Source organism: Numida meleagris, chromosome 5 (genome assembly GCF_002078875.1).
Source record: "Numida meleagris isolate 19003 breed g44 Domestic line chromosome 5, NumMel1.0, whole genome shotgun sequence".
In the NCBI taxonomy this organism is placed as follows: Eukaryota; Metazoa; Chordata; class Aves; order Galliformes; family Numididae; genus Numida; species Numida meleagris.
In genome coordinates, this window is record NC_034413.1 from 43252895 (window position 1) to 43270617 (window position 17723).

The 17723-nt window shown below is 38.1% G+C and overlaps 2 long non-coding RNA genes across 6 annotated transcripts in view; both read left to right on the forward strand.

Annotated features, from left to right (window-relative positions):
• LOC110400100 overlaps positions 1 to 8281 on the forward strand; it is a 28015-nt gene extending 19734 nt beyond the window's left edge. For 3 of the 5 annotated variants that reach the window (XR_002439633.1, XR_002439632.1, XR_002439634.1), the window contains exons 3-6: positions 6428 to 6501; positions 6587 to 6807; positions 6983 to 7055; positions 7437 to 8281. This is a non-coding gene — a long non-coding RNA (uncharacterized LOC110400100). Of the gene's footprint in view, positions 1 to 6056; positions 6094 to 6427; positions 6502 to 6586; positions 6808 to 6982; positions 7056 to 7436 lie in introns of all 5 variants that reach the window. The other 2 variants (XR_002439636.1, XR_002439635.1) reach the window with 1 other exon arrangement.
• The window catches only part of LOC110400098, a 232430-nt gene that overhangs the window by 177582 nt on the left and 37125 nt on the right, over positions 1 to 17723 (forward strand). The window lies entirely within an intron of this gene.

Sequence of the window (17723 nt, forward strand, 5' to 3'; positions counted from 1 at the left end):
GCTGGGGGTCGGCCTCTTCTCTCTTGTAACTAGTGACAGGACGAGGGGGAATGGCTTCAAGTTGCGCCAGGGGAGATTTAGGCTGGACATTAGGAAGTACTATTTTTCTGAAAGAGTGGTCAGGTGCTGGAACGGGCTGCCCAGGGAGGTGGTTGAGTCACCGTCCCTGGGGGTGTTCAAGAAACGTTTAGATATAGCGTTGGGAGTCATAGTTTAGTGGGGTTGTTGGTGGTAGGTGGATGGTTGGACTAGGTGATCTTGTAGGTCTTTTCCAACCTAGCTCATTCTATGATTACTATCAGACTGAATTGACCAACGTGAAATGCAAATGTGGCCTTATAGATCTCGTAACAGCCTTTCTGATACTGATGGTGGCCTTAGACATTGCTCAAGGAAATGAAAGCTGCTTTGTTAGTGCAAGATATTTTCTCTAACAGTTCTTCTACTTTGCTATAGCACCATGCTTTTTACTGTTTGTTGTCCCTTTTTACTAGAAGCATATCCCACCTGCTGAGCTTTATTTTACCATTCATGTACTTTTTTCACACCTTAATATGATGACCTATAGTGGTAATATTGAAATGAACCATTTCTGAATGCATCTTTCTTTAGAAGGGTTTTAGTTTTTATATCAGTGAACTACATCTTTAAAATACAGAGAATAATTTTTCCTAAACAAAAACTCAAGCTTCTTATATGGCCCATAACCCCTTGCTCTTTTGTATTATCAAAGATCCCAAAAGCCTGGGCAAAATGACACTTGCCTCCAATTTTTTTTTTTATCAGGCTATTTTACTGTATTATACAGTCTACTTTCATTTTCCTTTTGTGATAGCAAATAGAAGTTTCATGTAGGAGTACATATTTTGGAGGTATTTGTAATTCACTACAGTCAATCTATTAATTTTATTTCAAAACATATTAGTAGTCCATAACTGATTCAGATTTATGAATGCCTGTTGTTTTGTTGAGTTACCAAGCATCAGGGAAGTTGCTGCTAAAGGAAGCCTGGATTTCAGTTTCAGTGTATTATTAGATTGTGGTCCTATGAATGATGTGTCTTATTACGGTCTTATGCTAATGACCTGCAAGCTGGAGCCTTCAAGTCTGTAAAATGTCATCTGCGGCCCCAAGAGATGTCAGGGAATTGGTATGCATCTGCCAAAACAGTGGAACTGATGTCTTCTGCTTCTGTGGATGTCAGCTTTCTGCAATTTCCCCTAAAGAAAATGAAGGGGTAATGTTATTTCCAGAAAGAAGCAAGAAAAAGCTATCCTACCAACAGTAGGATTAATTGCAGATCAAGAGAAAAGCACGCAAGTGATGGGTTTTGCTGTTATAGACATTGTGGTCAGAGAATCTGCCAAGATAAAAGAAAATTATTACAGAAGGACAGTGGGAAGCACGTGAGTCACAAGAGAGGCAGTGAGGTAAAGGAAGAAGGTGGTTGTTAGCTGTGTCTGAGCTGCAAGTAAAAACATGGTACAATCTCTCACCCACCCATTGTGTTTGCTGAAGCTTTTGGGAGTCTGGGTAAAACTGATGTGTTGATTTGCTTTCCAGTATTACTGAAGTAAATCACTATAAATGTGGAGCTCTAAAAGCTGCATTCCTAAGGAGTACTGTATGAGCTGTTTGCAACACCTTAGTGATGTTTTTTCAGAAGTTCTAAAGCAACAACGCTGAATTTTAGCACTTTCTTGGAGTCAACACTAAGGAGGAGCAAAAGGGTTGAGAGATGATGACTGAAGTCTATAAAGACAGGAAAACTCAAGTTTTACAACATATACGACATTAGTATTTCATCCAAAATTTCTTTCCCATTTCTCCTTCAAAAAACATGAGGTTGATAATTTTTGCAAAAAAAACAAGTCTGATCCAGTCATCAGCCTGAATCTCTGTTGTCCTGTCACCTGTGCAGTCCTCAGTGCTCACATGAAATGAGGACAAAAAAAAAGTCTTGTCTTTCTTGCAGTATCTCTCTCATAGTGAGCTGAGATTTCATTGTACTGAGAAGGAAGCAAAGATTATTGTGAATTTTTTTCAAATATCTGCAACTGTTTCCTCCTAGAGGGGTAAGATACCTGTCATAACAAAGAGGTATGCTTTCTTTGAATCAATAAGCCTGTAAGAATTCATTAATGTACTAAATGATTGAAAACAGCTAATTCTTTGTTCCAATTTTAATGGAACACACGAGAAAAATATTAGTAGTTTGTATCTCTGATCTAACTTTTCTAGAATAAAATGTAAAAATAGAAACAAGCACTGAAGTTAACCAATGGTTTTTAAAAATCGAACATAAGTAGTCTGTTTATATTCGCTAGCAAATGTGAAAAACTCTTGAAACTGCCTTTGAATGCTGTAGTGCAAGCTTTCTCATCCATTTTTGTTTATAAATTAAAAAATTGAATTACCTGTGACTGTTGATTAAAGAGATAAATAGCATTTAACACTTAATTTGGAGGTTATCATCACCTGTCCCAGCTTCAGAGTTCATCAGACTCCATCAAGAAAGGCTCAGTGAACTTATTAGGTGTGTAATATGCATTCTTCATTCAGAAATCTACTGATTTAGTTTTCAAGTAGTACTTATTCTTCCAGTTCACAAATGGCTTTTAAAAGCATACACAGTGGAACATTGGCATCCAGAGTATATTCCACCATGTTTCTTACACTGTTGTGTGTTCAGTCCCTGACCACTCTTTTTCCACTGCCCTCTCTTATCAGATGGATACCAGCAGCCCTTCTTCTTGCACAGGGTCCTATTAGCTATTAACTGCCCCAACAGGTTGCAAGGTGCTGCCGGATCATGCTGGTGATTATGGAAATAAACAAGCTACAGTGCTGAATAGCTGCAAAGCAGCAAGAATGTAGTTGTTTTTTATGCCATCCTTAATGTTATTTTTATTACAATAGAGTGTGCAAGTTTCATTCTTGTAGAGATGTGGGAAGGGGGTTCCTTGCTCAAATAACTTTTAATCTAAATAAAGCAGAACTTGATTGGAGAAGGAACAGAGCACAGACAGCTAAGGTGACTTACCCAAGATCTTGTGACAAATCAAGAACTGTGTATCCAGACTTGCAGTTCAAGAACCTGTTCTTCCAGATGTGGTAAACTCTGTAGGTGTTTGGCTTTGCTATGCAGAATCCTTGTTTGGTGTAATGTGCCTACTTGACCAGTTAAAGATTGTTTTGGAAAGGTAACACATAGTTGCAGTTACTTTAGTCCTCTTGCTTACTACTCAGATATCATGCACATCACTAGATCAGCCCTGCAAGGACCCTGCCATTGTCTGACTCTCTGAAAGAGCCATAGGGTTCCTCATCACCCTGCTGTCAGACCTGTCTCCTAGCATCCACTCATTTCACTCTAGCATTATTTCTTCTTTATGCTTCTGACTTTCTGGGTAATCTATAATGGTCTAATATTTCTGCTAACACCACCTGGATTAAGTTGACTTTCTTAAATTAGAAATAGTTAGAATTTGAACATCAACACTATCTTAACACTGTTTCCAGTTCCTATTGAGGTTATGTTCAGGCAGAGAAGTGAAACTGGGAAAGAACTCATAAGCATTTTTCAGATGATTGAGTAAATAACAGGCAACCTTTTCCTACTGCTGTTATCACACTGTATCTCTTTAGTCTCAATTTTTATTTTCCCGTGCTAAATTAATTTAACAGCTACTTCAGACCTCAGTTTAAAGTCTTCCCTAAAAGGCACCGGTAGGAGAGTTCTAGGGATTCTCAGTAAAGAGGAAGGCAACGCAGTGTATGCTGTTAATAAGTTGGTTTGGGTTTTTTTGTTTCTGTCTCTACTGCATGACTAGGACAACAAGTAAACAGAAATAGACATTAAAATAGGGAGGGGAGAAATAGGAGACTGAAGTCTGGATTGGAATGCCCAGTTTCCATTAAGTTAATAAGAGTCTAGATCTTTTAGGTAGTTTTGAAAAACTTATCCTTTTTTATGATAAAAAGGATCTGACTTTTTCAGTTAGACTCTTTTTCTAAAAGAAATATGATACAAGGCTTGTATTTGTACTGTAAGGCAGCTGAAATCAGGGTGATTCCCACTGGCTTTATTGAACATGCCTTTGCAAATAAGATCAGGGAGCCTTATGCAGATGTATAGGGTAGGACACAGTAGAATAATGTTGGTAACATGCTATAGACTTCTCTCTTGCTAAAGCAGTGTAACGTAGAAGACTTGGGGATATTGCTTTCCTCGGATCTAAAGCATTTGCTGCAGGTGCCTTTCTTATTTTCTTTTTCCTTCATGAAGTAACTGGATTTATAACTTAGGTTTTTGAAGTAAATGTCTGAATTGCAATGAACTTGCCCAGAGGATGATGGTAATATGATTGAAAAAATAAATACACCTGCAGAACTTAAATGTTATAACCTCTCATTTCACTTCTGGGGTAGGAAAAAAGTGTTTTTCCTGGAGTGATCTCTTGTTCTCTCTTAGGGCATACTTTCTTGATGTTGTAGTTTCCCATAGTCACAGAACGAACTGTAGTTTCTAGCAGAATTCTATTTTGTATTTAAAAAGAAGACAAATACCTTTAAACTCCGCAGAAGAGACCATATTTTACTAAGGTGCTGCTTCTGGAAAATTAGATAGCATTTATTTTCTCAGGGGCGAAAATGTAGCATGATTGCCATCCAGATACTACTCTCAATTTCTGTGTCTTCCACAACTGCCTTTCCTAGAGCCAGAACTTATTTCAGTTCCTCAGAGCTGCAAACCAGACATAAGATCTTCTCTCCGTTTTATTTTTAGCACATTTTATTTAGCACGTTTTTTTACGTTTTATTTAGCACATTTTATTTTTCTGTTGGTTTTTTGTTTTGTTTTTTATGCCTATCTTTGTGTTGCTTGACAGGTCTAGTACACCTCTGCTGACAGGATTGGGTGTAGCCTGGTGTTTTATAGTTTGACGTTATACTGAATTCACTGGACAAACAGGAAACCCCATTCTGATTTTCGGTATTTCCCAGAGCTTGAGGATCTATACCGTTCTCGGATCTTTTCTGTTTCAGGCTGAGGCACTAAAGTGCTTTCTCTTTTCCCATAAAATTCGAAGCCGCCCTCAGGCTAGCTGTGCCTTTCCCCGGAACACCTTGTAGAATGTCTGTGATCTGTGCTTGCTCCAGTCTAATACTTGTCAGTAGAAACCAGATGAACTATCTAAGTTATACTTAATTTAGAAATGTTTTGAAAATTTCTTCAGGCTTTTTTTTAATGCACATGATCTCAATGGCTTGTAGAGACTAGAAAGAAACTGCAGCCAAACACATTTCTTGTAAAACAAAAAGGATGTATGGCATGTAGAGAAGTGACTTTCATGTGTTACTATACTGCTTCAGTCTAGATTTTCCTGGCTCTTGTGTGTTTATATATCTTTTGCAGGCAAGACTTGTTTCTTCCACGTGTTTTTGCAGACTTAAGAGATGTGTGGGTTTGCAGTCCGTATAGGCTGAAGAAATGTAAGTGAAAATAAAGTTCCAGACTGCATGGCAGGATTGGTAGAATAGGAGCAAAAGTCTCCTCGGCTCCAGACTAGCTGCTGTGCAAGGAAGGGACTGTGTAGGCTGGCTTCTGGTTTCCAAGTATGGGATATTGGAATCTCTTGATTCTTATTAATGAATCTGGCCTTTTTCATCAGCAGTGGTACCAGACCTCACAAAAGAGATTGAGCTTTGTTAAACCTAGATGCTTAAACACCTTTCTGTACTGGTTGTGTTTTGTGGACTGAGTTCTTGCACATGGCAGGGTCAGCTCTAAATCATCTCCTTTGCAATTCTCAGCTAGGTATCACCTGTGTCTGTCTTCACTTTGGGGGGAAAAAAGTTTACTTCTGTGAGAACTGAGCATTCGGTGTCCCAATGGAGAAGACCTGTAATCTACTTTCAGCAAATTAAAATCTAATATAGTTTGTCTGTATTTCATTTATGCCTCAGGACAAATTAATGTTAAAAAAAAAAAAGCCTTTGAAATGAAAATGGTGAAACTTCAAATTAACCTACTTGTAGTGTTTTTATTTCAGGTTTCATTTGGGAATTGAAAGAACTGTTAAATTGCTGGTAGGTAAAACATCAGTGACAGTTTGCTTGCATTTTTGTGCAAATAGATTTTTCACTCATAAAAGTACAGTGAGATTTGGAAAAGCAATGAGGAAAATAGTTATATCTTGTCTTTTTCTGAAAGCTTTACTTCATGCTCCAACATTATAACTTATTATTCAACCTTAAAATCCTAGAAAATCATATTACGTAATCCCTCTGAAACTAGTGCCTCCTATTTCTGTGGAAACTGCAACCCCTTTGACAAGGGTGAGGAGCAGGAGCCAGCATATGTGACAGTATATTTTTCCTGGAGAGAAGTAGCCAGTAGTAAAGAAATTTGTTTTCTTTTTAGGCTCTTTGTTACATTTTCAGGATATGAAGAGAAATATTACTTTTGGCAGTAGGAAACGTTTATGCACTGAGTCGGTATGTGTGGTGAAATGGGGTGGCATTGCAGTTGTATTTTGTTATTTGTGAACTGAGTTACCATATGTTGGGTTGTCTTCTGCAGGCTAGGCAAGCCATTCCTGCCTGTGATGTTGACAGCAAAACTGCTGAATGTGGATTGTCTGGGATTTGATCACCTTACAGAAAACTATGTACAGGAAAATACTTCACGATTTTTGTCCTAGTTCATAATATTTACAGCTTACATACTTAAAAATTACTTACCTGCAAAGTGAAAAAGTGACATTGTCATACTCAACCCTCATCTAAAAATAAAGCATACAGGTACGTGTAGTCTATGTAAATTACCAATATTGTTTTGGTTTTCCACACAAAGCTTCCCTGCATGTTTTGGAGCTAAGGTTAGCTTTTCCTTTTTTATATAATCCTAAACCTGACTCTTCTGCAGCTTCTGAGCTCACCGTCATTTCTTTTCACCAATTAAATCTGATTGTTTCAGTGTGGAAGGGACAAATATGAAAGCCCACTGACAGCCACAGCAGCAATTCATTCATGGTGTATAAGCCCAGAGGGTGAGTGTCAGAAAGCTAGCAATCTGTTAAATGCATTATCTGTGTTATGCAAAATATTTTACTTGTCTTTTTTCATGTTTTGGCTTAAAAGGGCCCATTATTTTGTGAAATCTAGTTTGGCTCACTACATAGAAATGTATTAGTTGAGTGGATGTATTCTTCTGTCTTGTCTTGGATAGTTACAGGGGTTGTTAGGCCATTTCTTTCAGGGCAAACGCAGATCACCTCAGAGGTAAGAAAGCAATTGCCTTCCATGGCAAAGCAGTACTCAGTGTAATAGCTGGTGTAATAACAGTGATTAATTTTCAAGTATTTCACAACGTGGGTAGCCATGGCTTCTGATTTGGTAGATTTCTGCACTGTGTCTGTTTCTCTTTACAGATTGTGAGTTGAACATGAAGGTTGCTCGCAAAGTCTTTAATACTTGCCGCCACAAGAATTGAGTTACCAAGCTAAATGTTCCTTTGATCAAATTCAGTGCAATATGACTGCTTCCACAACCAATAGCTGCAATTACACAAATGCTATAGGCCCAATCTTCTCTGCAGCCTTCCTTATTACACCAAGTCTTCTAATTTCCCAAAGCATGGCAAGGCACAGTCATTGCATTTCGTGCAGGAATCCTTCATTTTTGTACAGTGCTAGCTGCTGAAAATACAGGCACTGTGTCTTTCAACAGGGACTCAACTCAGGAAGTAGCCTGCAAAGCACGAGCATTTGTTCTGTATGCTGAATTGATCACTTTTAGCCTTTGTATGGCCGCATATACCAGTGCAAAGTGAAGCATTATAAAGGCTCTCTAAACATTAAAGCTCCTGGGCCTTTATCTGTTCCAGTTACAGGTGAGGACATGTGTACTGATCCCACAGTGTTTACTGTTTAGTCTTTTAATATCTTACAGTTCCCCTGTTCTAGAGTGATTGTACCCTTAGCAGGTTTTCATGTTAAAGGTATTTTGCAGTTAGGCCATAAACATTTTTTTTTATAATGCTTGCCTAAAGATTTGACTGCTAATATACAGAAGGATGTACTTGTAGTTCTATACTTGAGTCTGACTGCTGAAGATTTTAACTAGTTTGGTCTGATTCAGTCTATTTCTAATGAAATGAAAAGCTTTGAGTTGTGAATGTTTGACACCTACTTAATGAATTATGAAGTATTACTTTAGCAGTGCAGTGAGTATGTGCACGTCATCTTTGACAACCAAGGTGCCAAATAAAAGCCAGAACTGACACAAATGAAGTCGGGATTGAGTTTGTAGATATCTAACATATCAAAGCACTCTAGCCATATTTGCGTGCACAGTTCTTTCTCTCCCATGTTGGCTGCCTGTGCAAGAACTCTGCCTGAACGACATGTTTGGTTTTAAACTGGTAGAACTGTGTCCAAATGCAGAGGTTGTACTAGATACAGTTCTCAGGGCACGCAGATCAGGAAAGCAATGGTCAGGATGAAATAAGAGAAGGGCAGCATGCAGACTTAAAAGCTAGCACTGATTATAAACCCTTAAAAAACAATGGTGAGACCTGGAGAAATAAGACACCAATGTAAAGAGAAAAAGATAGTGAGTGAATCAGCAGTGTTGTCTAATGTGCAACTCAGAGATGTTTAGCCTAGTTACCAGATGCTGCTGTGCACTTTCAGAGAGGTGTTATAGCCAGCTCTAGTGAAGCAGAAGCCTGCATTTAATAGAGACTGCTGAATAGGAGCCAGGAACACTGAACTCAAAATCCTTGCACGTGTACAGTTTAGTCTACAGCCAGTTTGATGAACAACTGTTGAATCAGATCTGAGTTAATATCTCTCAAAACACAGTCAATGTGCAGGAAAATATTCTGTTACAGCTAGCTAAGACTATAGTACAATGTTCTTACTCAGACAACTCACTTAGTGATGTCCCAGATAGAGATGGAAGATGAAAGCTCTTTACTGGAGTCACGGAATGGGGCTTAAGGCTTGCACAGAGGAACTTACTTTTGCAGAATATAGGGCTTTTTCCCTACAGGTAGCATCATACGGTGACAATGAAGCGTAGCCTGGGTTTTTTTGAGCTGAAGAAACATTCCTTTACAGTTTTATGATTAGTAGGTATAGCACAGGAGTTATTTCTCTGCGTGGCAATTAATGCCTGTGGAATTTCTGGATTCCTAAATAATGACTGCCTGATGGCACATGTGCAGGTGGCTTGTAAGGCAGGGTGTGAAGCTCAGTGTCACAGCCTAGAGCATGTAGCCTTGCCCTGCTGCTGTTTTTGTAGGCTGGGATGGGCTGGGTCCAACCTAATCCATGCTACTTCTAGACACAAAGCACTGTTTAGAACTTATTAATTAGCATGCAAGCAGAAAGGAGACAAAGCAACTTGTCTGTGGTGTAATTCTGACTTCAGTTCAACAAGAGCCAGTGAAGTGCCTGCAATTGCTAAGAGTACAGAAAGAAAAGGTCTCACGTTATGGTCAGAGAGATTAATTCCACAAATAGAGTATCAGTGTAACTTTAGAAATAGTTAGCATGCATTCAGTAGCACAGGTTCTTCACTGAGCTATCACTATGTCCTAGCAGTGCTAAGACAAGGATTTGTTTCACCTTTCCTTTTGCATTGTTTCACTCTGGTCCTGAAAGGACATCTAGACTTGACTGGATTTTCACTTTTGAATATTCAATGTCTTGTCTAAATGAGACTTATCTCATTGGTGATTTGGTAGTAAGGCAATTCCAAAAGGAAAGCAGCTAGAGTGCCCTTATGTTTACCTTCTAGTAGCCTGTTCAGCTGGTATTGATCTATACCTATAATATAGAGATACCTAATACTTTCTTGTTGCATAAGATGTGCCTTAATGAGAATATGAAAATGTCTTTATCTCCTGATTTTTGTCTCCATATTAATGACTTCTCTGCTCCTGTTCACAAGAAAAACCATTAAAATCAACTGTTAGCATTGAGTCTACAGATTTAGCTCTGCTTCCTATTTATGTCAAAAGAAGTAAGCATTCAGGCCCATGTTTACAGAATTGGACCATGCAGCATCAATGCCAAGAGAGGTGTACATTTTATTTCCTCCTTCCACTTTAATGGAATTCTAGGCAATGCACACGCAGGAGGAAGCCCCAAAGCTTTGACTGCTGCTGTTAGTTGTTAGAGATAAATGCAAAGGAAAAAGCAGAAAAAGCAGAGTTGCACCTGTCAGCAATGAGAACTACTATTTGAGATGACCTCTTTTTATTCCGACTGACAAAACAGAACAGCCACTTTAGTGTAGGAAGTTGTAATTATTAATGTGGGCCCTTTCCACCTTAAATATTCTGTGGTCCAGCAGGAGCAGTTAGCATGAATATCATGCATATGCTTTTAAATTTGTGCCAGCAAAATTTCCTCACTCCAGATGTTCACAGAAGTAAATTCAAAAGAGGTGAAAGCATGGTTGGAGCAAAATAACTTACGTTCAAACGTATTTGTTGGAATGGATGACTCATGTATCTCTGCTGGAAGCGCCTCAGGCTCATAATATTTATGGAGACCTGCATTATAAGAGCACCACTAGCTTCATTTGCAGTTTTGCAATTACAAAATCTGTCCTAGAAAAGCAGTGCTGATTTTAAATGCAGTTGGCCCTAACCCAGAGAAGGCTTTATCTGCGTGCGTGGATCACACTGAAAGCTCTCTATAGTTTCTGTTAACTGCCAGAAGCTCCCCAGTACTGACCCTCTCAACATGCAGCTTTGAAGGCCTGTGAAACATCTCCAGAAACATCCTTTCAGTATCCTAATGAATACTTGTAAGACTCTCATCACTTCTATATCTACCAATAATGTATAGTAGGAACCCAAGTACAGTAAGAAAGAGTACAGCAGACCCGTTTGTTTCTACAGAATTCCAACTGATTTCAATAATAAAGTCTTCATAAACTTTGTGCATGGTCCAGAGATTCTCCAGAGTAACTTTCAGGTGTAGTTTGGACAAAGGCAGTGATAAACTGGAGTCAGAGGTTGGCAGAATCCATGAATATTTTATGCCAAAGAAGGAGAGGGAATTATATTTTGGGATGGGAGGAATGGATTTATTTTTTTAATGTATTTATACATATGTACACACACACCTATTATATTTGGTCCCTATTTAATCAAGTGTATTACTTTAATGAAATATTTCATATCTGAGCACAGAAAATTTGGAGAATGGACAGAACTAGAGCCGGATTTCTGAGTGGCACTTGCAAGGCTTGTGATACTAAGTTTCTCTGAACGTGCCTGACTGGTAGATACTCACACACCCAGCACTGAACTCTGTCAGAGTTGGAGAGAGGAATGTTTCCTTCCCTGAAGCAGAAGGGGGAGGTATTGTGCTTTGTATATACTTAACAAATTGTGTTACTTCCCTTCTCTCCCAAGAATGGAAGACTTTAGCAGGGTAATTGTTGCATTTTTCCTTTTCCCTCTTTGATGGATAGTTTTGCAGAATTTCTGCTTTGCATCAAAATCTTTATTACTGTAGAATGATGGGAAGTGACTTGTGGTTTGTAGGGCAAGAGGTGGGGCATTTGTTTTCTAAAATTTCTTTATTCATATATGGCTTGAAATCTGTTTTCCATTTCTATTTAAAGTGATTGCTGCAATTAGAGGAGTGAGGTGGAAGCTAATACTGAAGTAGTCATTTTTTATTTTGTGCTTTCCAGCAAAAAAAAATACATATAGTCCAGCAATTCTGTCATCATCACTTTGTCTAACTAGACGCTGCCTTCTTGTCTCATTAAGTGCTCAGTTTCAGTCCTTCTCCCTCTGTACAGACCTATGCTCCCAGAGCAGTCAGTAAGACTGGGTTAACCTGTGACAAAACCCCTGATGTGGCTTTAGATCCACTTGGTTTTCTCCCAGCCACCACGCTGTTTGACTCCTTGTGGAGTCGCAAACATAATTCTCCCTTGTGCCTGTCTCATTGCACTGCAGTGAGAAGGGGAAGGCTGCTATCAGCGGTGCTGATGGAGAAGGAGAAACACAAAAAGGAGTTAGAAAAAAGATATTTGAAATTACTTTAAAAGGCACATGAGTTTGTCATCTGCTTTTATGTGTTTTGTAAAAAGCTATTCAGTAATCTCCCCAAAATCATCTACATTTGATTTCTTCCATTTTAGCAGCCATATTATTTCTGCTAGCAATTGGAAACTCATTTATTTGAAAAGCAAGTGTCTGAGCTTTTATTTCGAGGTGTAATATGCCATAATATTTTGAAAAATGAACAAGACATGCCTGATTGGTTAAAAAGTCTGCATTTATGTAAAAATGTTCAGCAGGCTGAGTGTTATGTGTGAAATGCCAGCATTCTAAACTTTGATGTAAAGCAAATGTCAGCAGACATTTTAATATAGCAGTGTATCATGTCATAATGCTTCATTAAAAGAGACATTTGGAAACATTAGACAAAGTACAGTTATGCAAAATGAAATATTGCACACAGTACTTTCAACTCAAATATTCATCTCTCAGTAGTTTATGGCAAAATGGTAATCACAGGTGAAGACAAAGCTGCCTACACTGCAATCTGTAGTTGGCTCTTCTCTTGTATTGGTATATTGCACATTATATCAAGAAAACAATAGAGAGGGTTTTTCAACCACAACATTGTTCAATGTGCTTCTATTTTGAAATATTAACTTGAGTTCCATGAAGAGCTATAGTACTCGACTATTGAAGCACAGCATCTTTTCTCTTTATGCTATTAAAGAGTTCTCTCTTCTACATTTTCTGTGCTCTGGAAGAAAATATCGCTGTCACTTTCAGTGGCGTTTGCCTTTCATCTCACTGCTTTTCAATGGCTTTCAAGTCTCTAAGTGGTATCCAATTTATTTGTATTCTGATGCCACTTCTGTGAAGCATACCTTTCTGCCAGCTGAGTGCAGGCTTTAGGTGTTTTGTATTTGGAAGATATGCTGTAAACAAATTGACAATATCAAGTGCAGCCTATCCTCTCGCAGGCAATTTCCACCTGTTTGCTATAGAGCATTATTCTTCAATTCATTCAGCACAGCCATTTAATTTCATCCGAGTAGGGCTGGTGTTGACTCTCAGTCACCAGAGCCTGGTTTAAAAACCCTCGGATTTGTGTGGAGGCCATATGCTAAAAGCAAAAGTAAGTCGTCGTATGCCGGAGATAATGGAGACAATTATGCCCTTCAACATTTTTCTTCATCTGTTCTCTTCCTGTGTTAAAGGTTTGTCAGTGCTTAAAGCAATTCTGTTGTACCTTGATGCTGAGTTTGTAACTGCCCTACTTGGCTCTACATTTGACATCAAGTGAGATCTCAGAGGTGCTAAATTTGCACTATCACACAAGAGAAGGATTTCTTTGCATTCCTGCTTTTCCTTTTTTACTTACCTCAGCCTTGTACTGCCTTTGTAACTTACTGCTTGTGTAAATAGCCGTAAGCAGCAGTAATTTATCATTTTTAGCATGTACACTTTTGTTCCACCTTCACCATTTCTGGTGAATGTTAACAACTTCTTTTAATGTGTATATTATTGTATGTATGTTACAAAAAAAGTGACAAGTTTGTTTGCAGAATCATTATTCTGGATAGATTTTTCAAAAAGCTTGATTTGTATCTTTTAAACACACAGATATGGGTACGTTTTAGAGTTAAGATTTCAATTATAATTTAAGATAACAAGGCAGATGGGAGAAGTTCTTCATCTTTTATCTTGCAGTCATTTATTTTCCTATGGAGGTGTTTTCCAGTGTTTGAAATTTTAATGGCAGCCATAATACAGCACAATATGCTATTACAACAAAGTAGTGTACTTATAAACATGAACTTTTAAAAATGTAATAAATTATTAATGCAGTATTTAAGAACTAGCTAGCCAAATTGTCCTCTGACATCTGTTAGGTCTGGTGTTGCTAGGAATCTAACTTAGGGAGCAGATATAACATTTTGCTTACATGTTAAGTCATTGTCAAGCGTAATGGAATCCCTGACCATTTGATTAGCACTCCAAGTTGCTAAATTTAGATTTAGAAGAATAGAAAAGCAGGAAAGAATCTAAAAATATCTTCTGTATTACCTGGTTTATGCCAGAATTGTTTGTAGAACTACAGCTTTCTTACAGTGGGATGTGTGTTGGCCCCGTCCTTCTAATATTTGCATGTCTACTTAAAGGCCAGCTAGGCTGCAGTGGGAGTCAGTTTTGTATGATGTTGCTGTTTTACTAAATTATTCAGATTTGCTGACATTGAAGACCCTGACACAGCACAAACAAGCTTTGCCTAGTATCGCTTTTGAATTGTAATGAAGGATTTTGTTTTCTAAAGCTTGTTTTTGTTTGTGTATCAACAACAATTGCTACGTCTTCTTTTACAATCTCTCAAAGTCTGTTTATAAAGTCTTGGCTGGGTCTTTTGAAGAAAAAAATCAGCTTTTCTATCCAAATATGTGCTTTTACTATATAATTGTTCAAGCAAAGCCAATCAGTGTACCTCAGAGAAAACTGTTTTTTTTTTTAGCCAGGGAATCCATGACTGGGATTCAAAATATATCAGGGAGAGGGAGGCCAATGGAGGAATGATGTAGCTGCCAGTATCCCCAATATACCTTTAGCCTACTTCACTCAATAACCAGTAAAATAGACATATGCCAGAGCACTGTACTCATCAGTACTGCTGTTGTTTTCTTGGAAGTCTTGCTGAGAAGCCTGGCGCTCTAGGCGTCCCAGCCAACCTGCACTTTAGTGGCATACCCTACATGTTCTGCAGTCTGACATCTAAAATATTCCAAGACTAGTTTACCATAAAAACAATGCATGAAAGTGACTGCTCTTGATGATAACAGTGCCACATTTTGGCTGTTCCGGCATAGTGCTTCTTTTCTGTGGAGCTTGGGGGTTGCCCAGACTTCGTTCATTGTTTGGTCATAATGCCAGCTACCAAAGGAAAGGGAGCATAACAAAACAGCTGCCTGGGTTGCAGTGCAATCTCATGCCTGGAAAGCATGAAGTTATGAAGACAGGCCACAGACAAACTGTTGAGAAAGTTTAGGGCTTGTTTCAAGGCCTACTGAAATCAGCTGAAATAAAAGTAACTGAAGATACTGACTGACAGAAAGAGAAAAAGGGGTGAAATAATGCAAAGGGAGCAAGATTTTTGCCAGTAACTTACAGGGAGCAAAACCAAGTGACGTCATCTTCATTAATAATGAAAGAGATTTCCAGACTATTTCTCTCCTTCAGCTTTCTTGACAACACTGTACAATAAGTCATGAGGATTTTTAGACAAAATTAACATTAAAGTCATTCTTTTCCAATTTCTTAATGCATTTTTTGTTATACTCATGGTAATTACTGGGAGCATAAAGATATCTAGAGAACCTGCCATACCTCCAGCAGATACCCTAGCAGATTTATGATGGCAGCAAACATCCACTTTCCCTGGTCACCTTTTGTAGATTTACATGCTGGTTTAGTAAGAGTGAACAATGAGCTGTTTGTCATCTACAAAGAGATCACACTTAAATATTTAGCAAATATTTGCAAAGGTAAAGCGGAAGGACAGGCAGACTGAGAGGAATCAGTAAGGCTCAGCCAAACTGAGAAGTTTGAAGAAATTGGAAACGTGGCACATTTTAAGTTGTTGATGCTTGGTAAGATTTGGAATGATAGTGAAATATTTTATTTAATAAGGCTTTGGTTTTCATTACTGATGTTCGCACAAATAGAACAGGAACATATGATGTTTCTGTGAGGAGAATTGATTCATTATTTTTATGTCCAGTTTTTATGAAGGAAATGCCAGCACTTTTGTCTAGAGCACTGATCCAAGTGTTCTATAAGGACAGAGCTCAAAATTGGCTGATTCTAGTTTCAGTGAGCTGGAAGACATTAGGCACGTTAAGGTACTTTTGAGACTTTGATGGTACAGCAATTTAAAAATGAAGGTCTTATTCTTCCACAGTAATGAATTTAATGAAAAAAAAAATCAGAATTCCTGAACTACTCAGATGGCTTTTGTAGTGCAGGTCATAGAACCTGATAGTCTGATTTCTTAACTTGAATGGTAAATAAAAATGAAATTAAGAGGACAACTCTTGGGTTGTCAGTTTTCATGATCTGAGGGGAATTTTAAAGTGAAGGGCATTATATCTTTTAACTATGCAGAACACGAATATGCCTGGACGTTTTCAGCAAGTTCATTTGTAACCTGTAGGTGGAGGTAGAGTAGATTCAAATTCCAGTGGTGTTACCTGAATTTCTGTGCAGCTGTTTGTTCTCTTCCCATGTTCTTGTAAGGATTAGCTGTTAATTTTCCTCACCACCAAAAGACTTGAGCAGTACTAAAACTCTGGAGTTCTAAGAAGTCTAGAAGTTTTGTGCTTTTCCACCGTCTGCCTTAATTCTCTCCCTTAGGCACTTTTATCTATTGCATGTTTAGAATGGAAAATATATAAAACACAAACTCATTCTATATTTTTCCTGGTGTGCTGCTGGATGCAGTCCCTCTATGTGAGTTGTAGATCTAGAACAGCCACAGCTAAAGGTAGTTTTGGTAGGCATTCAGTCTTCATAAGGGCAGCCTCTTTACTTGTACTCCTGTGACAGACAAGGAAACCCGAACTTGTGAAACCAGTCCAGACTCTAGAGAAGACCATCAGAATCTTCCAGGTTTAAAAGTGTCACTTCTAATTAGACAGGCTGGGTTTTTCATTTACTCATTGGAAAAATCTTGTATATTTTCAAAGAAAAATTAGTACATGATCAATATCCAAATCTACATTGCTTAGAAATCACATATTAAAGAACTGTGTTGTTTTTTTCCTTGAAAGAGGTTGTATTTGATGCTTTTTTTGTGTATTTTTACTTCATACAGTGTGATATGTATCGTGACCAAATATGAAGTGTCTTACTCTGTTTTTTCATCTTCCCAAGGAGAGTTCTCACTGATCGCAACAATAGTAGTTTCTCAGAACTTGGCCTGAAGTCTATACACATCCCTATTATTAGAATAGATTGGCTGTAGTCTGTCTGGCTCTGAATTTACTCACTCTCATGTTCTGTCTTAGTCTCCTCACAGCTAAGAGGGATTTTTTTTTTTTTTTTTTTTTTTGCTGTTTTTTATCCCAGTTTGGCCACAGTGCTGTAATGGCTCTAAGCCCTCAACCTTAAAGAAAATTTTAATTGGGAGATTTTTCTTCTTATCTCTAATTTACACCCTAGAGTTTTATTAAATTGACTTTGTTGATTCTGCTTGTAAACAACATTCTTGTGTCAGAGCTGAACTGAGTTGCATTTAACCTCCAACCCTGGAAATGTAGCATTGGGCTGCTATTGCTATAAATGAGACTACTGTTGAAGAAACGTCGTCTTAGTTGAACTTAAAAGATCACATTTTGGAACATTTAATGCAAGGACTTTCTCAGTTGTAAATGGTTGCCTTTCTGGGAAAATATATCTTACAACAGTTTCAAGGCACCCTGTTATTTTTTCCCATAGATTCATTTAGAAGTACCAGCTAAAAAGGTTATAAAGGGATGCCACTGCAACAAGCAACTTCCATATTAATATTCCATTTTGTGTGTATGAAGCAGTCATTTTTAAATGAATAAATGTTGTGCTTTCCTCTGTATTGCCCAGTGTCCAGACCTTGAATCTGAACAAGGGTTTGAAGCTTGGAGAGATGAGATCTTCCACT